This window comes from Balaenoptera physalus (genome assembly GCF_965194825.1).
Source record: "Balaenoptera physalus genome assembly, chromosome: X".
Lineage (NCBI taxonomy): Eukaryota > Metazoa > Chordata > Mammalia > Artiodactyla > Balaenopteridae > Balaenoptera > Balaenoptera physalus.
This window is the reverse complement of record NC_138903.1, coordinates 103,292,362-103,310,967: the sequence shown is the minus strand read 5'-3', so window position 1 is coordinate 103,310,967 and position 18,606 is coordinate 103,292,362. Positions and strand designations below refer to the sequence as shown.

General features: G+C 35.6%; 2 long non-coding RNA genes and 1 pseudogene across 3 annotated transcripts in view; 2 read left to right on the top strand and 1 right to left on the bottom strand.

Moving 5' to 3' along the window:
• Window positions 1–18,606, top strand: part of LOC309652107 — a 430,763-nt gene that overhangs the window by 363,157 nt on the left and 49,000 nt on the right. The window lies entirely within an intron of this gene.
• Window positions 1–18,606, top strand: part of LOC309652105 — a 49,793-nt gene that overhangs the window by 28,084 nt on the left and 3,103 nt on the right. The window contains exon 3 of the long non-coding RNA XR_014258582.1: window positions 12,731–12,833. This is a non-coding gene — a long non-coding RNA (uncharacterized lncRNA). The remainder of the gene's footprint in view (window positions 1–12,730; window positions 12,834–18,606) is intronic.
• LOC309652091 (ADP-ribosylation factor-like protein 5A pseudogene) lies at window positions 12,832–13,893 on the bottom strand (annotated as a pseudogene). The gene has a single exon. The product of its transcript is annotated as an ADP-ribosylation factor-like protein 5A pseudogene (transcript).

Below are 18,606 nucleotides of genomic sequence, written 5' to 3'. Positions count from 1 at the left end.
GAGCAGACAAGCCTCTCAGGCTGGTGAGTGCTGGTTGCACCAATCCTCTGTGCAGGAATCTCTCCACTTTGCCCTCTGCAGCCCCTGTTGCTGCTCTCCTCCATGGCTCTGAAGCTTCCCCCGCCCACCCCCTGTCTCTGCCAGTGAAGCAGCTTCCTAGTGTGTGGAAACTTTTCCTCCTTCACAGCTCCCTCCCAGAGGTGCAGGTCCCATCCCTATTCTTTTGTCTCTTTTTTATTTTGCCCTACCCTGGTACGTGGGGAGTTTCTTGCCTTTTGGGAAATCTGAGGTCTTTTGCCAGAGTTCAGTAGGTGTTCTGTAGGAGTTGTTCCACATGTAAATGTATTTTTGATGTATCTGTGGGTAGGAATGTGATCTCCACAGCTTACTCCTCTGCCATCTTGAAGATTCTCCCCTCTTGTCTTCTTGATAGCAATTCTGACAGGTGTCAGGTGATGTTTCATTGTGGTTTTGATTTGCATTTTCCTGATGAACAGTGATGTTGAGCATCTTTTCATGTACCTGTTAGACATTTTTCCAAAGAAGACATCCGAATGGCCATTTAGGTCTTCTGCCCATTTTTTAATTGGGTTGCTTTTTTTTATATATTGAGTTGTATGAGCTGTTTATATATTTTGGATATTAACCGCTTATCTCATATATGGTTTGTAAAAATTTTCTCCCATTCTTTACGATGCCTTTTCATTCTGTTTGTTTGTTGTTTCTTTTGCTGTGTGGAAGCTTTTAAGCTTGATGTAGTCCCATTTGTTGATTTTTGCTTTTGTTGTTTGTTCGTTTGGTGTCATATCCAAAAAGTCATTGCCAAAACCAATGGCAAGGAGATTCTTCAAGGAGTTTTATGGTATCACTGACTCTCTTAGGTTTTAGTCTTTGATCCATTTTGAGCTAATTTTTGTGATTCGTGCAAGATAGGGGTCCAATTTCATTGTTCTACCTATGTTTATCTAGTTGTAAGAGTGTTATAGGACACTCATCTTGACGTTGCATTTACATAGCCAGCACATTGTTTTGGTTTAAAAAGTATTCTTATTTAAGAGTAACCATATATGTAAGTGGCCAGTGGAGATTATGGAAGAGTGAATCCTACTCCTTGACTCTGCCACTACTTAGCTTTCTCATGTCTAACAGAGGAAGAGAATCCTAAGGCTGGTTTAATTTTCCTTATTTCCTTTACTTTCCAATTTCATGTGTAGTCCATAGTTCCCCCTCCTATTTATAACTATCCTAATCAGGTATGATTTGAAATTCAGATAAACACTTGAACCAAAATCCTTATGGCTGAGGAAGAGGTAAACAGAAGTTTATGAGCACTAGAATTTCACACATGGTAAACTAATTCTGTAGAGATCATTATATCCTCGCATAATCTTTTTTTCAGTTTGTAAAGTAAGTATCAGAAAATGTTAAGCAACTTGCCTAGGATCATACAGTGGTGGAGCTCAAATTTGTTTCTAAACTCCATTTTTTTTTGGCTACACAATGTGGATGCCACACAGTAGGCACATTGTGGGAGAAATGAGGCCAGATTGGACACAGTTCTTTGAGACAAAAGAGCAGTCAGAAGAAAAAAAAAAAAGAAGTGATTGAAATCAGGGGTTATTTTTCATTGTCTTTTATAATGTCTTTTTTGTGTGCCTTGCATGAAGGGGAAGGCCAAGAAAGCCCTTTTGTCTGTTCATTAACTTATTAGCATCAACAGAAAGTTTTTTAACCATGACTAGCCAGTCTGTCTCCTACTTCTCTATTTTCTGTGTTAAAAGCAGCATGATACTGGAAATAAGGGAAGAAGGAGATGCTGAATAGGAGATATTTTCTTATAGAAGTGATAGTGTTTAGTTTCTTTTATACTGATAATAATATCAATTCCTCTATCATCCCACAACAGAGACACATTTACACACACATTCATAGAGACTCCACTGTGTCTTATATCATACAATGACCTTTCCCAAACCAGAGTACTTCAGTAAATGCTTATTGGTTAGACTGAATGAGGCCAGGTTGTGATCAAGCACATATTTTGAATTATATGGATTCTCCAGACCCTGTTTCAAGTTACTACCTCATCATTTTCAAAGAGATTAACACATCATCAAACATGTCTCAAAATCATGCTCAAGGATCTGATTAGCTGAAGATAGGTTGTCTGCAATTTTATTCCCCCCTCAAAATTTTCAAAGTACACCACTAATTTGGATCACTGAATAACATAACTCTCTGAAAATTTAACCAATCAATCAGTTGCTCTCCTAAATCACTATTTTGTCTGATCACTGTGTTTAGTAATATATATTTAGCATTTCTGTAGAGGAGTGGGACATGCCTATTTGTCAAAGCCACTGTATAAAAATGGTTATATACAATGCCAAATTTTCTCAGTGATCTCCTGTTTTTCTAGTTTTCTCTGGGCTAATATATCAAATATTTACAAAAAGAAATCTTACTTTTATATTACCCCTTATCTAAAGTCTAATTTCATTAAATTTTGAGCTTTATACATAGTGAAACTCCCTAAAGCGTTGGAACAAGTATGTACTCACTCAGCTAAATATGAGATAACATGGTAGTAGCTTTCAAGAAAGAAATACGAGTGATAGATTTACAAAAGGTGAAAAATTACTCTATGCATTTGATTTCAAAGTAGGTGATAGGAAAGGATAGCTTCCTACTCCCAGGTTAATATGCAACCCTACAATTGAGATAAAATAATGTTTTGCCCTGCAGATATGCCTACCCTGTTCTACATTGTTCTATAAATAGGCAGTGATGGCAGAGCAGTCTGCTCAGGCAAAATAGACACTGCCCTGGCCAGAAACACTGTCTATATTAACACACCTGCCCGACAGCTCCAAATCAGATCAATGATTTTAAAGCCAAATATAGGCTTTCGTTACATATCTCAAGGTAGATGCAATCCTGGATATTTTAAGAACTATTTTTCATCAGAATGAGAATGAACAGTTTTTGCTGTGTTGTTTGCTGAATTTAATTATATATTAAAATATACAGTATTCTCTCCTATTATGAGTAATCAGGTCATGCAAATGTGCAGGTTTCATCCTTACATTTAAACGTGTTTCATTGGAGACAAGCAACAATATTTTTTTTTCACATATATCTGCCTGTAAGAAAACATTTAATCTTTGACAGTTAAGGGCCTCAGGATTTAGTTATTATATAATTAGGTACAAATACTTTTTACTAACTTATCCCAAATATAAAGGAAAAATTGAGATCATATCAGTTTGACTTATATAATAATCTAGAACTTCTATATTGCATCCGCTTAATTAGCTAGTCTCCCCCGCCACACACAAACACACACAGTCAGTCTCTAAATAGATATTGACTCAGAAAATAACTCAAACCTAAATGGACCTTTCTCCATTCCAAATTTAATCAGATGCTCTTTAGTTTCTGCAACTTTTTGTAGCATCCAAAGCAATATATGATAACTAAGTCTTTTTAAGCATCTACATATGTGCTAAGCATTTTATACTCATTATCTTATTTAATGTAAACAACATTACCAAGAGTTTAAATAATAGGCATTGCAAACTCCACCCATATTCTTCCTGTGAACAGCAAATAAATAGATTGTTCTCAGGCTATTTGTTCCTAAATTCCTTCAGCTTGTGTTTTTTCAGTTATAGTTTCAGTTTGATGCACTGAAACTAGACAAGGAGGTCCCAGTTCTTACCTAATGGATGTGGAAAAGGTGTCACGTTGATTGTTTTATGTCATTGGGCAGATGGAATAATGTCTGGAAGAAAAAAAAATACAGTAAGCCTCTATCACATCTGCATAGTGTAAACATCATATTATTTTCCTTCCAAATAAATACTAAAGTTAATTAGGCAATCAGGAGTTTAAATGGAGAAAAAGTAATGCAACAGATAAATATGGAATAATCATGAGAAAATGTAATTTTAAATATTGTCTGAGGAAGCCAGGCCCATAAAGGATACTAAGAACAGCTTGAGTAGAGCTGGATGTCTAAGAATGGACACGATCACTAAAATGTGGAAGAAGAGCATGGGAAGAAAAAACAGAATTTAAGATGAACTTCCCAATGTCTTGTCCGATTAGTGCTGCTGACTCATCTAGTTGGGCCCTGAAGAATTTTCAAAATGGTAATGGCACTTTCCCAGGGAGAGGGTACGATGTAGTGGAAAGATGGGCTTTTGTGTCAGACAGACTGGAACATGAACCTTCACTCAACTACTTCTAGTAGTGTGACTTTGAGTAAGTTACTTAAATTTTCTCATCCTGTTTCCTCATCTGTTGAATAGTTGCTAATGTCTCCTCAGGATTGTGTGAGGACTATTTGAAATAGCATATGCCCAACCTTTAGCACTATACCTGGCACACAGTAATGCCCACTCACAAATACCAGCTGTCCCTTCTGAGTTCGTAAAGTGGTTGTCCATTGTGACACACTTTCTAGAAATGAAAGATTATAAGACAGAAATACTTTACAGAAGTACTGAAATAAACAGGAAACCTGGATTCTAGTACTGGCTTTCCTATTAGCTTATCGTTCAACCTTGGGCAAGTAGTTCACTCTCAAAGGTTCCTTATGTTCTCATATAAAGAATAGGATCACATTATTTCTAATGGGCTTCCCGAATCTTACATTCTGTGATTCCTCCCCAAAAATTCTAATAGATAAACTATTGATTAGACATATTTCATTTGTAACAGCAAAGAATAAGCTCTAAATGAACCATGTAACAAAATACTTTAACTGCATTATAAAAGAGTAATTTTTAAGAGGTAAATCTATTGCAACCCATAAATACTCTCTAAAAGTTAAAACTGCATTTCATACAAATTCTTAATTTCCTTCAAAAGTATAGCCCTCTCAGCCTAGTTAGAAACATTCATTATTGTGACTGTTCTTGTATAAATTCATTTTGGGTTCACTTTTCATTGCAGGATCTCTGCACAATTTTCAAATATCATGAAGGCATAAACATGATTACAGCTTTCTCATTTTATAGGTGAATAACTAAACTATGATGCAGAGAAGTTAAATAAATTACCCAGTGCCCACCCATGAGGGACAAAGCTGGAATAGAGCCTAGTTATTCTGATGCCAAAAATACCATTTTCCCTGCTGCATCCCCCACCATCATTACTCACTCCTAGATTCCCGAAGGACTCATTTGCTTTTGATAAGCTCAGACATGTCATTTTCTCTCTCTAAAGTGCTGCTTCAATCTTTTGAAGGGAGAGGATATCTCTAGTTGAAATTCAGCCCAAATAACACCATCTCAAGTGAGAAGATCACTTACCCGCACCCATCATGTGCACTACTTTACTTTCTAGTCCATAGTTTGGCACTTTGTGTAGAAAATTGATCTTTTACAGCCACTTAGTAGCATTTCTCAAAGTCCTACAAGCAGTACTCTGCTAAATGGCATCTAGCTCATCTGGATATGTTGAGTTTCCAGATCATAAACTCCTAAAGGGCAGAGTCTACAATTATTTGGCTAACTTTATATCACTTGCAACTGTGGATGCTTAATAAATACTATTTCATGGTAATGATGAGGATGACAAGTTAATGCTCCTCAAAGTGTCAACCAACCAGTCAATTCAGTGAAAGTCAAACTGGTCATTTGATGTCATAAAAAAATCCAGTTACTTGATTGAATGAATTATTCAAATTGTAGCTGGTTGCTTTTATGCTTGTATAGATATAACGTTAAAGTTGCTTCCATATTGAGAAGAGAATGGTGCAATATATTCATTAGTAGTCACTTTTATCTCATCAAATTAATAAAATATAATAATATAGTGGCCTGGAATCTCAGGAATTTCCTTTAGGTAGCCTTTCCAAGCCATGAATTTATGTCACAATATTCTTGGCAGATAAATGCCCTGGCTAAACTTCATTAATATTGACCTAGTGCAATTAAAATTGAGTACCCCAAGAAGGAGGCTTCCGTTTACCATTTTTTGGTTTATGTAATTTTCACCTCCATATCTACATTTGGAAAATAAAGTGGAAAAAGAAATCCATTGAAGACAATGAGCAATGGATAGGTCCAGCAATGGAATACTGAGGATCATCAGAATTATCTTAATAATTGCTATAGTGTACCCCTTTACTTACATATTAATATATATGCAATTTGGAAAAAAAAAAAGAATAAAGCTGGAAGACTTACTACCTCATTTCATGACTTATTCTAGATCTTACATGTTCTCACTACAAAAAAGAAATGGTAATTATGTGATGTGACAGATGTATTAGCTAATGCTAAATGTTCATAGCAGCTCTACTTGTAATAATCTCAAACTGGAAACAACCCAAATGTAGTAATCATTTTGCAACATATAAGTGTATCAAATCAACACGTTGTATACCTTAAAGTTATACAATGTTTTCTGTCGAATTGTATGTTAATAAAGCTGAAAAAAAGATACAATAATCAGGGCAGTGCAGTGTATATGGATGTACAGACACATGGATCAATGGAATAGGAAAGATTCCATATAGAGAGTCACTCATATATAGTCAATTAATTTTTGAACAAATTTGCCAAGGTAATTTCTGGTGACAAGATGATCTTTTGAGAAAATGGTGCTGGAAATATTAGATAGACAAAAGAAAAATTTAACTTCAACCTCAATCACACTATGTATAAAAATTAATAGAAAATGTATCACAACCCAAATAGAGAAATGAACATCATACAACTTTTAGAAGAAAACAGGAGATAATCTTAACAACCTTGGATTTAACAAAGATATCTTAAATACAACAAAAACAAATAAAAAAATACTCAGTAAATAATGGTTCATCAAAAGTATATCTTAAAAAGGCAATGATACAAGTGTGAAAAGATGAGCCATAGACTTGGAGAAAATATTTGTAAAGCAAATATCTGACCAAGAACTTCTAAAATATCTAAAAACACTTTTATAACTTGTTAGAATAGAAAACACTGAATTAAAAATGGGCAAAATATTTGAAAATGTAAAAAAAGAAACTCAGCAAATAAGCACATTAAATTATGCTCAAGATCATTAGCCATTAATAAAATGTCTATTAAAACCATAATAAGATACTGCTACATACCCACTAGAAAGGCTAAAGTTAAAAAGACTGAAAATACCACGCATTGGTAAGGATGCAGAAATCAGATACACTGCTGGTGGGAATGCAAAATTACACAACCACTTTGAAAACAGTAGGCAATTTATTATAATGTTAAAAATAAACCTGCCATACAAATCAGCCTTTGCATTCCTAGGTATTTACCCGACAGAAATTAAAGCATATGTTCCCTACTAAGATTTATACATAAATGTTCATAGCAGCTCTATTTGTAATAATCTCAAACTGGAAACAACCCAAATGTCTTATTGATATAAGTGAATGAATGAACAAATTTCAGTGTATCCATATAATGGAATGCTACTCAGCAATAATGATAAATTATTAATACAGGCAACAATATAGATGAATCTTAAAATAATTACGCTGAGTGAAAAAAGCCAGAAAATAGAGTGTAGGATCCCATTTATATATATATATATATAAACCTTGATAAAATGCAAACTAGTCTATAGTGACAGGAAGCAGATAAGTGGTTGCTTGGGGAATGGTGGTTGCATTGGCTGGAAAGAGAGATTATAAATGGACACCAGGAAACTTTTGGGGGTAAAGGATATGTTCATTATCTTGATTGTGGTGATGGTATACAAATACAAATTTTACACTTTAAAAATTGGGGGGATATATACATGTGTATATATATATATATATATTTTTTTTTTTTTTAGTCATCTGAATATATGTGGTAATTGAAATCTTGGGAAGGATTATAGAATTAGAAGCCAGTGGGGTCTAGGAACAATCTTGATTACAAAATATAACAGCTGGGTTGAGGAAGATGCATTTGCAAAGGAGAAGAGAAAGAATGGGCAAAGAAGCAGAGAAGCAAAATAAGTATTGTAGAACCTAAGGGAAAAGAGTTTTCAGGAAGGATTGAGTCATTTGTCAACAGTAAACATTGCTGCTAAGAGGTCAAATAAAATGAGAATAGTAAAATCTATTTAACTTAGAGACACTGGTAACCTTAGCCAGATCTGTTTTTATGGAGGAATGGGGCAGAAAGCTAAATTGTAGTGGGTTGATGGGAAATAAAGAAATGGGGAGAGTGGATAAATGTAACTTTTAAAGATTTTTGGCTGATAAAAATAGAAAACAGAGATATAGGTAGAAGTGGCCAGAGGGAGAAGAGGAGTTATGGAAGGCTATTTTAAAAATGGAGGGCACGGGAATTCCCTGGCAGTACAGTGGTTAGGACTCAGTATTTTCACTGCCGGGGCCTAGGTCCAATCCCTGGTTGGGGAACTAAGATCCCCCAAAGCTGTGCAGTGCGGCCAAAAAAAAAAAAAAGGGCAAATACTACAACATTTATAACAGTGTTGTGCTTGAGATGGCTCTTGAGAGTCAATTGTTACATTTTAAAAAATTTTGCAAGCCATTAAAAAATAAGTTATATAAATTTAGAATTAGGCAAATTATATTAAAACCAAAGAAATAAAAACTCAAAACTCATCAGTTAATTATTTATATTATACTATTATTTATACATGAGGTTGTTTATATTGATTGTGTCTGTGTGGTGGGAATATTATCTGTAATGTTTACTGCTACATATCTCAACTCTATGTTCAGTGACATCATGTGGGTCATTTGAACTTGGCCATGGAGTCCTGGAATATTTACACCACAGAAATTGGTAAATACTACAAATAATGGCTTGCTTTATTTATTTTTGTTGTTGGTTTTATTGCCTAGCAAAAACATGATAGAGAAAATCTTAATGCTGATTGAACTTTAAAATTAGGTCTGTGACCATTACGCTCTAAATAGCACAAAAAATTGAGGAATTACTATTCCAGCATTCAAAAACTATTGGGTGATTCAGCAGAAAAGTCACTCACATCACTGATGAACATGCTATGTTCTGACACTTTCCATTTTTTCACTTTCATCTTATTCACTAATAGAAACAAAAATATCAGTCAACACTCAATGCCAGAACTACACTCATTTGTTAATTACAACCACAGGTTGGCTATGAATACACAAGCTCACCAAAAACAAAGACAGCATTCAGTGAGAATCAATTGATTATATGGAATTTATGATAGAGTATATTTTATTTGTAAATTGTGTGCTATACATACTCTGTTAGTGAAATTTACAATCATGCACATACATGCATGTATGCATTTTTCTAGATAGCCAGTTATTAAACATTTATTAGCACATTTATATGTCAATAAGCCATAATAAAACAGATCAGCAAAATCTTAAAAATCCATCTATATCTGTTGAATTACTATTCCTTGAGAATGTTAAATGACTTGAAAGCACGGACAAGACAATATGGGCCTGGGACAAGAGTCAGAATATAGATATAAAATATATATTTGAGAGGTATCCAATATAGTAAGGGACATGGCTGGGGTAAAGTTCAGAAGACATTGAATTTACCAACTTGGATCAATAACCTAGACTCATACCAGACCATGATTAAAACTCAAGCAGTTCATTTGTCATTCGATTAAGGCTCTATAATAAAAGTAATAAATACTTAACGTGGACCAGACACTGTGCTAAATATTTTAAGCATCCTTATGCAATAGGTATTATTATTACTACAGCCATTATATGAGCAGAGGAAAGTGAGGCTGACGGCGATTTATTAACTTGCACAAATTTATAGAGCTACTTAGTAGAGGAGCTAGCATTTGAACAAAGTTCTGCCTGATACCAGTTGTAAAGTTGCTGGTGCACCTAACTACTGTATACCACTGCCTCTTTCTAATCTTTTTTTCCAGCTTTATTAAGGTATAATTAACGAATAAAAGTTGAATATATTTAAAGTGTACAAGTTGATGTTTTCATATAGATATTCTCTGTGAGATAATCACACAATCCAGCTAATTATCACTTCGCACTCTCCATTTTCTTTTTCTTTTCTTACTTTTCAGCGAGGACACAGGATCTACTCTCTTAGTAAATTTCAAGTATAAGATACAGTATTGTTGACTATAGTCACATTGCTGTATACTAGATCTCTATCACTTATCTTCTATAACTGAAACTTTGTACTCCTTGACCAATATATCCCCACTTCTCCCTTCACCCAACCCCAGGTGACCAACGTTCTATTGTTTCTATGAGTTTGACTATTTTAGATTCCACATTTAAATGAAATCATATATTGCGTGTATATGTGTGTGTGTATATATACATACATATCTCACATATATCTCATTTTCTTCATCCATCAATGGACACTTAGGATGTTTCCATATCCTGGCTATTGTGAATAATGCTGCAATGAACGTGGGAGTGGAGTGCAGAGATATCTCTTTGGCATACTGATTTCATTTCCTGCGGATATATACCCAGAAGTAGAGTTGCTGGATCATTACCATAGTTCTAATTTTTTGAGGACTCTCCATTCTGTTTTCCCTAATGGCTATGCCAATCTACATCCCCACCAACAATGTACGAAGGTACTCTTTTCTCCATATACTTGCCAACACTTATCTTTTGACTTTTGATAAAAGGTATTCTAACAGGTGTGACGTGATATCACATTGTGGTTTTGATTTGCATTTCCCTGGTGACTAGTGATGCTGAGCACCTTTTCATATACCTGTTGGCCATTTGTAAGTCTTCTTTGGAGAACTGTATATTCAGGTCATTTGCTCGTTTTTTAAATTGGGTTATTTGGGTTTTTGCTACTGAGTTGTATAAGTTCCTTATATATTTTAGATATTAATCCCTTATCTGATATATGGTTTATAAACATTTTCTCCCATTCTGTAGGTTGCCTTTTCACTCTGTTGATTTTGTTTCCTTTGCTGAGCAAAAGCTTTTAGTTAGGTGCAATGCCACTTTTCTTTGCTGCTTTCATAGTTCTCTCCTTTTCCTTGAATTTTGACAATTTTATTATAGTGTGTCTGGGTGTAGTCTTCTTTGGATTGACCCTCTTTGTAGTCCTTAGAGCTTCATGATACTTGATGTCCATTTCCCTTCCAAGTTTTGGAAAGTTTTAATTCATTATTTCTTTAAATAAGCTTTGTCTTTTTCTCTCTCTTCTCTTGCTGGGACTTCCATAGTTCATATGTTTTTTCATTTTGATAGTGTCCCATAAGTCCTATAGGATTTTTTTTTTTATGCTTTTCATTCTTTTTCCTTTTTCTTCAATCTGAGTGTATAATTTCAAATGACTTGTCTTGAAAGCTTAGTAACTTAGGATTTACTTTTGTAAAAGCACATTGACAAGTATTAAAATGTTATACTTGCATTTTGACAATTATAGTATAAATATGAAACACAAAACATCCAGTGTTAAACACTGATCTCCCATGGTTGCCTTGGATTTAGATATTGGTAGTTTATATTTCATAGAAGGGAACTTTCAAAGTTCTGTCAGTGCTTATAGCATGTAATATTATTCCTCATCAAAATCTTCATGAAATCTAAAAGGCTGGTATTAAAAGTGGTTATTATTTTTTTCTTGAATATTCTAAAACATGCCAGTTTGGAGTAGCTTTCAGATTTTCAAGGCATGAAAGATATACTGAATACTCAAGAATATGTTTTAACACATTAAGTATAAGTTTGTTTACAGTTACAATAGAAATACCTTCAACTTTCAGCTACTGAAAGAAAATACCCTAAGAAAACATGAAAGGTATTTTGGGCCAAGTTACTTCTTACTGAAAATAATATATCATCTTGATCAATTATTAAACCAAATTCTTAAAAGCATTAAAAATTGTTTTTTGGTTTTTTTTTTTAAATAATTGTCAAACTATTCCAACTCCTAATAAGAAATTTTCAAATTAAAAAATTATCTCTGTTGCTTAGAAAATATGTTTTACGTTTAATCTCAAATTCACTTTAAATGCTGGACATATGATTTAATACCTAAGAAGACTCTAGCTAAATTATTTGGTAATATTTATAGTGATACTTTTCTGGGTAGACATGTTTCACACAACAGTTTTTAATTAATGCTGAAAAAAATCACTTGATAATTTTAAATACAATTAATGATAGGCTGATTAATGGATTAACAGTTTATTTAGTAATTTAGATGGCATAGGGTCCAATAAAGGCAACAATCTGATAATTGCTCAATGTGCAATTCTGCCCATTAGTAATACTAAGCCAAGAACTTGATATTTCACTCAGTTGGATTACTTAGTTTCATGTATGTGATTTGATCAACAAAACAGTAGGTACACAATGTCAAGATTTTTCCTTCTTCTTTATTATTATTTTAAGAGCAGCTCAGTGATTTGGGGGATTGGTTAGTATAATACAGAGAACATAGGGAAAAAGTATAAAATGGCACTTAAAACCAATACCCATACTCATCTCATTATGGTCATAACTAAGAATATTAACTTTTGTGTAATTTGCTTTTCTTTAGAACATAAAGCATTAACTTGAAGTATATACATAATACATAAACAACCTTATGCAAAATACTTTTCGTAAGTTATATTACATTTTAAAATATTGGAAACTGAATATGTGTGCTGATTTGTCTTTTGACTAAATATAACAAGAAGAGAACAACATTCAACAAGGGAGGGTTATACTGATAATAAAGCTCTCAAAGTTAAAAATGTCTTCCTTTCCCTTTCTACCTAGCACAGACTATATAATGTCCCGAGAGGACTTATGATAAGAAAAATGTCAATCACAGCTTTAAGCCCTTGGTTTGGAAGGAGCTAATGAGAAAGCGGATTGGAAGGTGAGACTTCATGTTTGCTTTCAAATAAGTGGTCTTAAACTTTTTCTATAAGAAGAAAAATTAGTTTATATATATATCTAAATATATATATATCTAAACCATTCATTTTTACAGCTTTCAGGTAAAGTCCGACACTTGGCTTATACAAAGTCTGTGAGGAGAGGTCAGTAGAGATCATCTAATCTTAAATTGTGAAATCATTCAATTTCTTAGCATAGTCTCTCCCCAGTAAAAGCACAGCATGCCTGGGTATGTCACTGGTGATCTCTAATAAAAGTTAGTTCCAAAGACTGGGAGATTTCTGCTACAGTCATGCATTCTTTTTACCATCTTGTTTATTAGCAAAAATCAGCAATCCAGCTTTCCTTAGGTCCTCATGGGTAACATTTTATAGAGTTCTCTAATTACAGAAATTCTTGGTCTGTACTGTCCACAACAACTATTTACAAAAATCTCTGTTACTACAGTAAGTGTTCCAGGAAGAATGAAGAGATTCTTGGCCACCAGTATTCCACATGAGGAAGCATGCATTATTAATCACTATCTCTTCTACATTACTTCCTATTGTAGGGGATGTATGTACAATTTCATTCACAGAAAACTGGTAAAGGATGATACTTTTCCTTGCATTATCCACCCCAACAATAACTTTGTGCTCCTGGTGCTTGAAGAGTCTCCATATCCTGGTGAAGAGAATTCCCATTCTTGGGCAGCTGACCCCCTTTCCAGCCACCTGGGTGACCTGGACACCCCCAGCTCAGGCTGAAGCAGAGGAGGAAGATGTGCTGGAGCCGACACCTCTGCTGTTGCTGCTCCTGCACTGACTGCTGGCCAGCTTCCTAGGAACCAGAGGGAGGCGAAAGCCCAGGCCTCCCTGCCACACCCATGGCCCGGACGCTGCCTCTGGGGCACTCTTCTGGCTTGCACACATTTCCTCCATGTTGTCTGCAATGAGCCTTGTGGACCACTGTCCTCCTCTAGCTCAGGTGATTTGCCTTGAAATTCAATAATTCTTTTTTCTGATTGATCAAGTCTGCTGTTGAAGTTCTCCATTTTTTTTTTTTTTTTTTTTTAGAAATTCACGTTTGTTTATTTATTTATTTATTTATTTATTTATTTATTTATTTATGACTGTGTTGAGTCTTCGTTTCTGTGCGAGGGTCTTCTCTAGTTGCGGCAAGTGGGGACCACCCTTCATCGCGGTGCGCGGGCCTCTCACCATCGCGGCCTCTCTTGTTGCGGAGCACAGGCTCCAGACGCGCAGGCTCAGTAATTGTGGCTCACGGGCCCAGTTGCTCCGTGGCATGTGGGATCTTCCCAGACCAGGGCTCGAACCCGTGTCCCCTGCATTGGCAGGCAGATTCCCAACCACTGCGCCACCAGGGAAGCCCTCCATTGAGTTTTTAATTCTTTATTTCTATTGTATTCTTCAGCACCACAATTTCTGTTTGGTTCTTTTTTATGATTTCTGTCTCATTGTTGAAATTCTCGTTTTGTTCATGTGTTGTTTTCTTGATATTGTTATCTATCTTTGTTCTCTTGTAGCTCACTAACAACTTGGCAATCTCTATAAAAAATGTATAATGCATGTATTGTTTGATTCAAAAGGAATTTGTCATACAAAAATCTCACAAGCAGGCAAAAATAGTTTTCAGTAGCATTGTTTTAGTAGGGAAAAGTTGGTGACAATGTAAGTGTTCATCAGTGTCAGACTGGTTAAATTAATCATACCTCAATTATGCTATACAGCTATTATTATATATAGAATATCACATAGCTAGTAACATGGTTTATAATATTATATCTATATATACTGCCCTGAAAAAGTTACTGAAGATATATTGTTAAGCAAATAAAACAATTTACAACACAAAATGCATGTTATGATGCCAGGTGGCCACGTAAGATATATGAGACCCAATGGGTTAGTTAGATATAGCTGTTTGTGGATGCATAGAACCATCCTGAAAGTATATACATATGCTAAAGTGAGGACTTTGGAAAAAAGAGTGGAATGAAAAATGGGACTACACTTACTTTTTCCTTTGTTGCCTATGTAATACATTAAAACAAAATGGGCCTACCTTTATTTTAAAAAATACTAGCCTGTACATTGTATTTTTGCCACTGCCAGAATCAATGGGTGTGGAGACAGTAATCAATAATTTTAGTGTGGCTGGTACATAAGATAAGGATGGGGCACTCCCTGGGTTTACTCTCTGTCTGCAGAGCCAGATTAAGACACAAAGTCAGGTTAGTTAAATACATATATAAGAGTGTCTAGAATGTTCTTGATATTCCCAGATGCCAGTGGCAAGAGCTTTATTTGAACACTGAAGTAGAAATGTAGAAGATATAGCATATTATAAGACCATTAAATCTTCCCATTTCCGTAATGGAATGGAATGTGGAAAGGTGAGGAAAAATCATAAATTGCTTCTTAAACTCACAGAAATGTATATTAATGTTCAAACTCTGCCAGCTTCCAACTTTACTACTGTTAGTGTGCAAAAATGAGAGCAAGTATGTTTCTGACACATTTTGACAATTTTTTCAATGCATATAAGCAGGCAGAAAAATAGCATCCTAGAAAAGCTTCAAGTATCACGTAGGCTACTCAGCTGACACCCATAAAGTCATTTCTGGATGCAATTTCTCTTGTTCTAATCTACAGTCTCATAGTACTGTTAAAAAAACTTGACCCCATCTTAATACTGATTTCATGGTCTTTTAATTAAATCCAGTTCAAAGAAAGGACTCAGTTCCCCAACCATATGCATCACATCTGGGGCAATGGAAATAATTATGCTCTTGATTTAATGCAGTCTGTCTCTTTCCTGAACATTTTTGGTGGGAAACATAGGTGAAAAGCTAATGGAAGAGGAGGAAAAGATGGGCATCCAGGGAAAGTTATACTAAATATTGAAAGGAGAATGATTTTAAAGGAGCACACAGTCATGAAAATTATACTTAAGCATGGAGAAGAGAAATCTAATAAGAAACTTCTAAATCGATAACATTTCAGAAATTGATCCTTAACTAATAATTTGGGTTTGACAAAATGGATGAATAGGTATCTCTTGCTTTCCTCCATTTCAGTTCAGGTAGGCAGTCCCTCAAATGGCCCCAAAGGCGCCTGCCTTCTGAGATGAATGCCCTTGTGTAATCCCTCCTCCAATGTGGAGTGGAACTAGTGACTTGCCTCAAACAGAATACAGCAAAAGTGATATAAACTAACCTCGAGAAATGACTTCCTATTATAAGAAGACTCTGGCTTCCGTTTTACTTGCCATCTCTCACCCTATCTCATTCATATTCTCTCTCTGCCATTGCTCTGGCGGAAACCAACTATCATATTTTGAGTAATTCTTTGCCCAAGTAGTAAGGAACTGATCTCACTAGCCATAGCCAGGGAGGGACTTAGGCCATGTGAGCAAGCTTGAAAGCAACTCCTCCCTCTTTTGAGCTGTGTTAGAGATCTTCAAGCAGAGGCTCCTGCATATTCCTGACCCACAGCAACTGTGAGATAATAAATGTTTGCTGTTTGAAACCACTAAGTTTTGGGGTAACTTGCTATGCAGCAATAAGTAAATTAGTGAATTTTTTTCTGAAAAATATTTACGTTTCATAAATCATTCCATTTTATATGTATGAGTAAGCTCCCTGTTTAAAAATATCCAGGGGTCTTATGTTTTTCCGAAAAGATAATTTAGTAAAATGTAATCACCCCGATCATTGGTTTTATTAAATTCAGTTTCCTTATAACAAGAATTCCTAAGGTATGGCATACTTTTGGGTGTACACTGTAATCTGAAATATGGTGGCTAGGTCATAAATGAAAATATGCATACTAATATGTCAACTTTTGCTGAGGTCTTTATGTATGTCAGGCGCTATTCAAAATGCTTTTTTTTTTAAACATGTATTTACAATACTTAATCCTCACCCAAAAAAGCTAATTAAGTAGATTTTTTTTTTAACTCCCATTTAACACATGAAGAAACAGGCATGGAGGGCAATGGAGGTTAAGCAACTTGCCCAAAGTCCCACAGCAAGAGGATTCAAACTCCGGCACTCAGAATCCAGAACCCACCATCTCAACCACAGCTCTCCTGAGAACCCATGTTCTCTTCTGCATTCTTTGTATGGAGCATTCCGTTCTCTTTGATCACAAAGCAGAGAAATTTTAGATGATAGATGTAAATGTTCACAAGGACGAACGCTCACCTGTAATGAATCAGAGACTTCCTGGGAGATAGTATAATTTGAGTAGTTAAGAATAAGGACTCTATCCTATGTCTACAAAAGCAGAAAGAGATGGGGGAGGAACTAACGTTACCAGAGCTTGGTGAAAGCTGCAGCTGTGACCACAGAAGAACATGGCCACTGTCAGAAGTGTGCCAAGGCAAAGGGCAGTTGGCGAGAAGAAATATCCTAACTGGTCTCTTTCTCCCACCTTTAATCTCCTGACACTTCCCCACACCGGCCAAGCCCAACTACAAACCAGAGGGCAAGGACGCCTGGGTGATAGAATCCACTGAGGCCACTCTCTTGGGGCACAGAACAGGGCAGAGATGGGAGAAAATGGATTTGGGTGGCTTACCACCTCACCTAATTTTTAAAAAAAAGAAAGAAAGAATGAGGATTCTAGCGTAGAAGAGCCTAAATTCCAATCCCTCTCAGCCAAGTTATTTGTGTAATTTGGGTTAAGTGACTTATCCTCTCTCAGATTCATTTCATCAAATGTAAACCGCTGACCACATCTGTCCCTCTCTCAAAAAGCTGGTGTAAGCATTAAATGAGATAATACATGGAAGGGTTTGGAATAGTCCCTAGATACAGTAAGCAGTTAATAAATGTTAACTATTATTATGATGATAATTAATATCTGACAGAGGAGAACAGAACTGAACACAGAGTTTTAGGCTCTGTTCTTTCCAGAGGAAAACAGCTATCCAAATAAGTAGAGAAAGTAGGCTAAAGGACAAATACAGTGAAAGACAATAGGATGTTTTGGTATTCTACAACGCCAAATGTGCTTTGCATACATAATTTTCTTTAACCTTCACAGCAGACTACGTAAATAGTATTCCTCTTTTACAAATGAGGAAGCTTTAATGGAGGAATTTATCCAGGGTTTCAAAAGCTGCCAGGTAACAGGTAGCACCAGTGGGTATTCAAATCAAGGCACATCTGACTCTCTCTTTCACCATGAGAGACTTCTGGGTTTAAAAACCAGAGGGATGGAGGAATTACCCTAAATTGTGAAGGCATGGCCTGCAATTTAGTTAAATTTAGGTGTTCCCTATATTCCGTCTGTATAAATATATCCACTGCCTGCCTGGTGCAACCTTCTGTGCAAGATACACACAGTTGCCAGGCAGGGCTGTGTCCAGCCATGGGAGAAAAGGGATTGAAATCCAGCCCATGATCCACTCGCCAAGCCTTGAACCTAAGGGCATACATTTGCCAAAGAGGTACTTTTTCTAGTTTACACATTAGTGAAATGTGAGCTAATGGAGGCCCTAAAATTATGGTTATGGGTATGACCTAATCCCTGCAATCTAATGAAAATTCAGATTGTGCCTAGATGATGTGATAGAGAGAACCTGAATTCTTTATTATCTAGAGATGTTGAGTGAGAGCTACCTGGCCTAGGGGTAAAGAAGCAGGATGGAATTAAAATGTACAATCCTGAAGAGGAGGCTAGAGTAAGCTGTACCCAAAAGGATCTTAGGTAAAGTAACTAAACTGACCTGGAAATGTATCTATC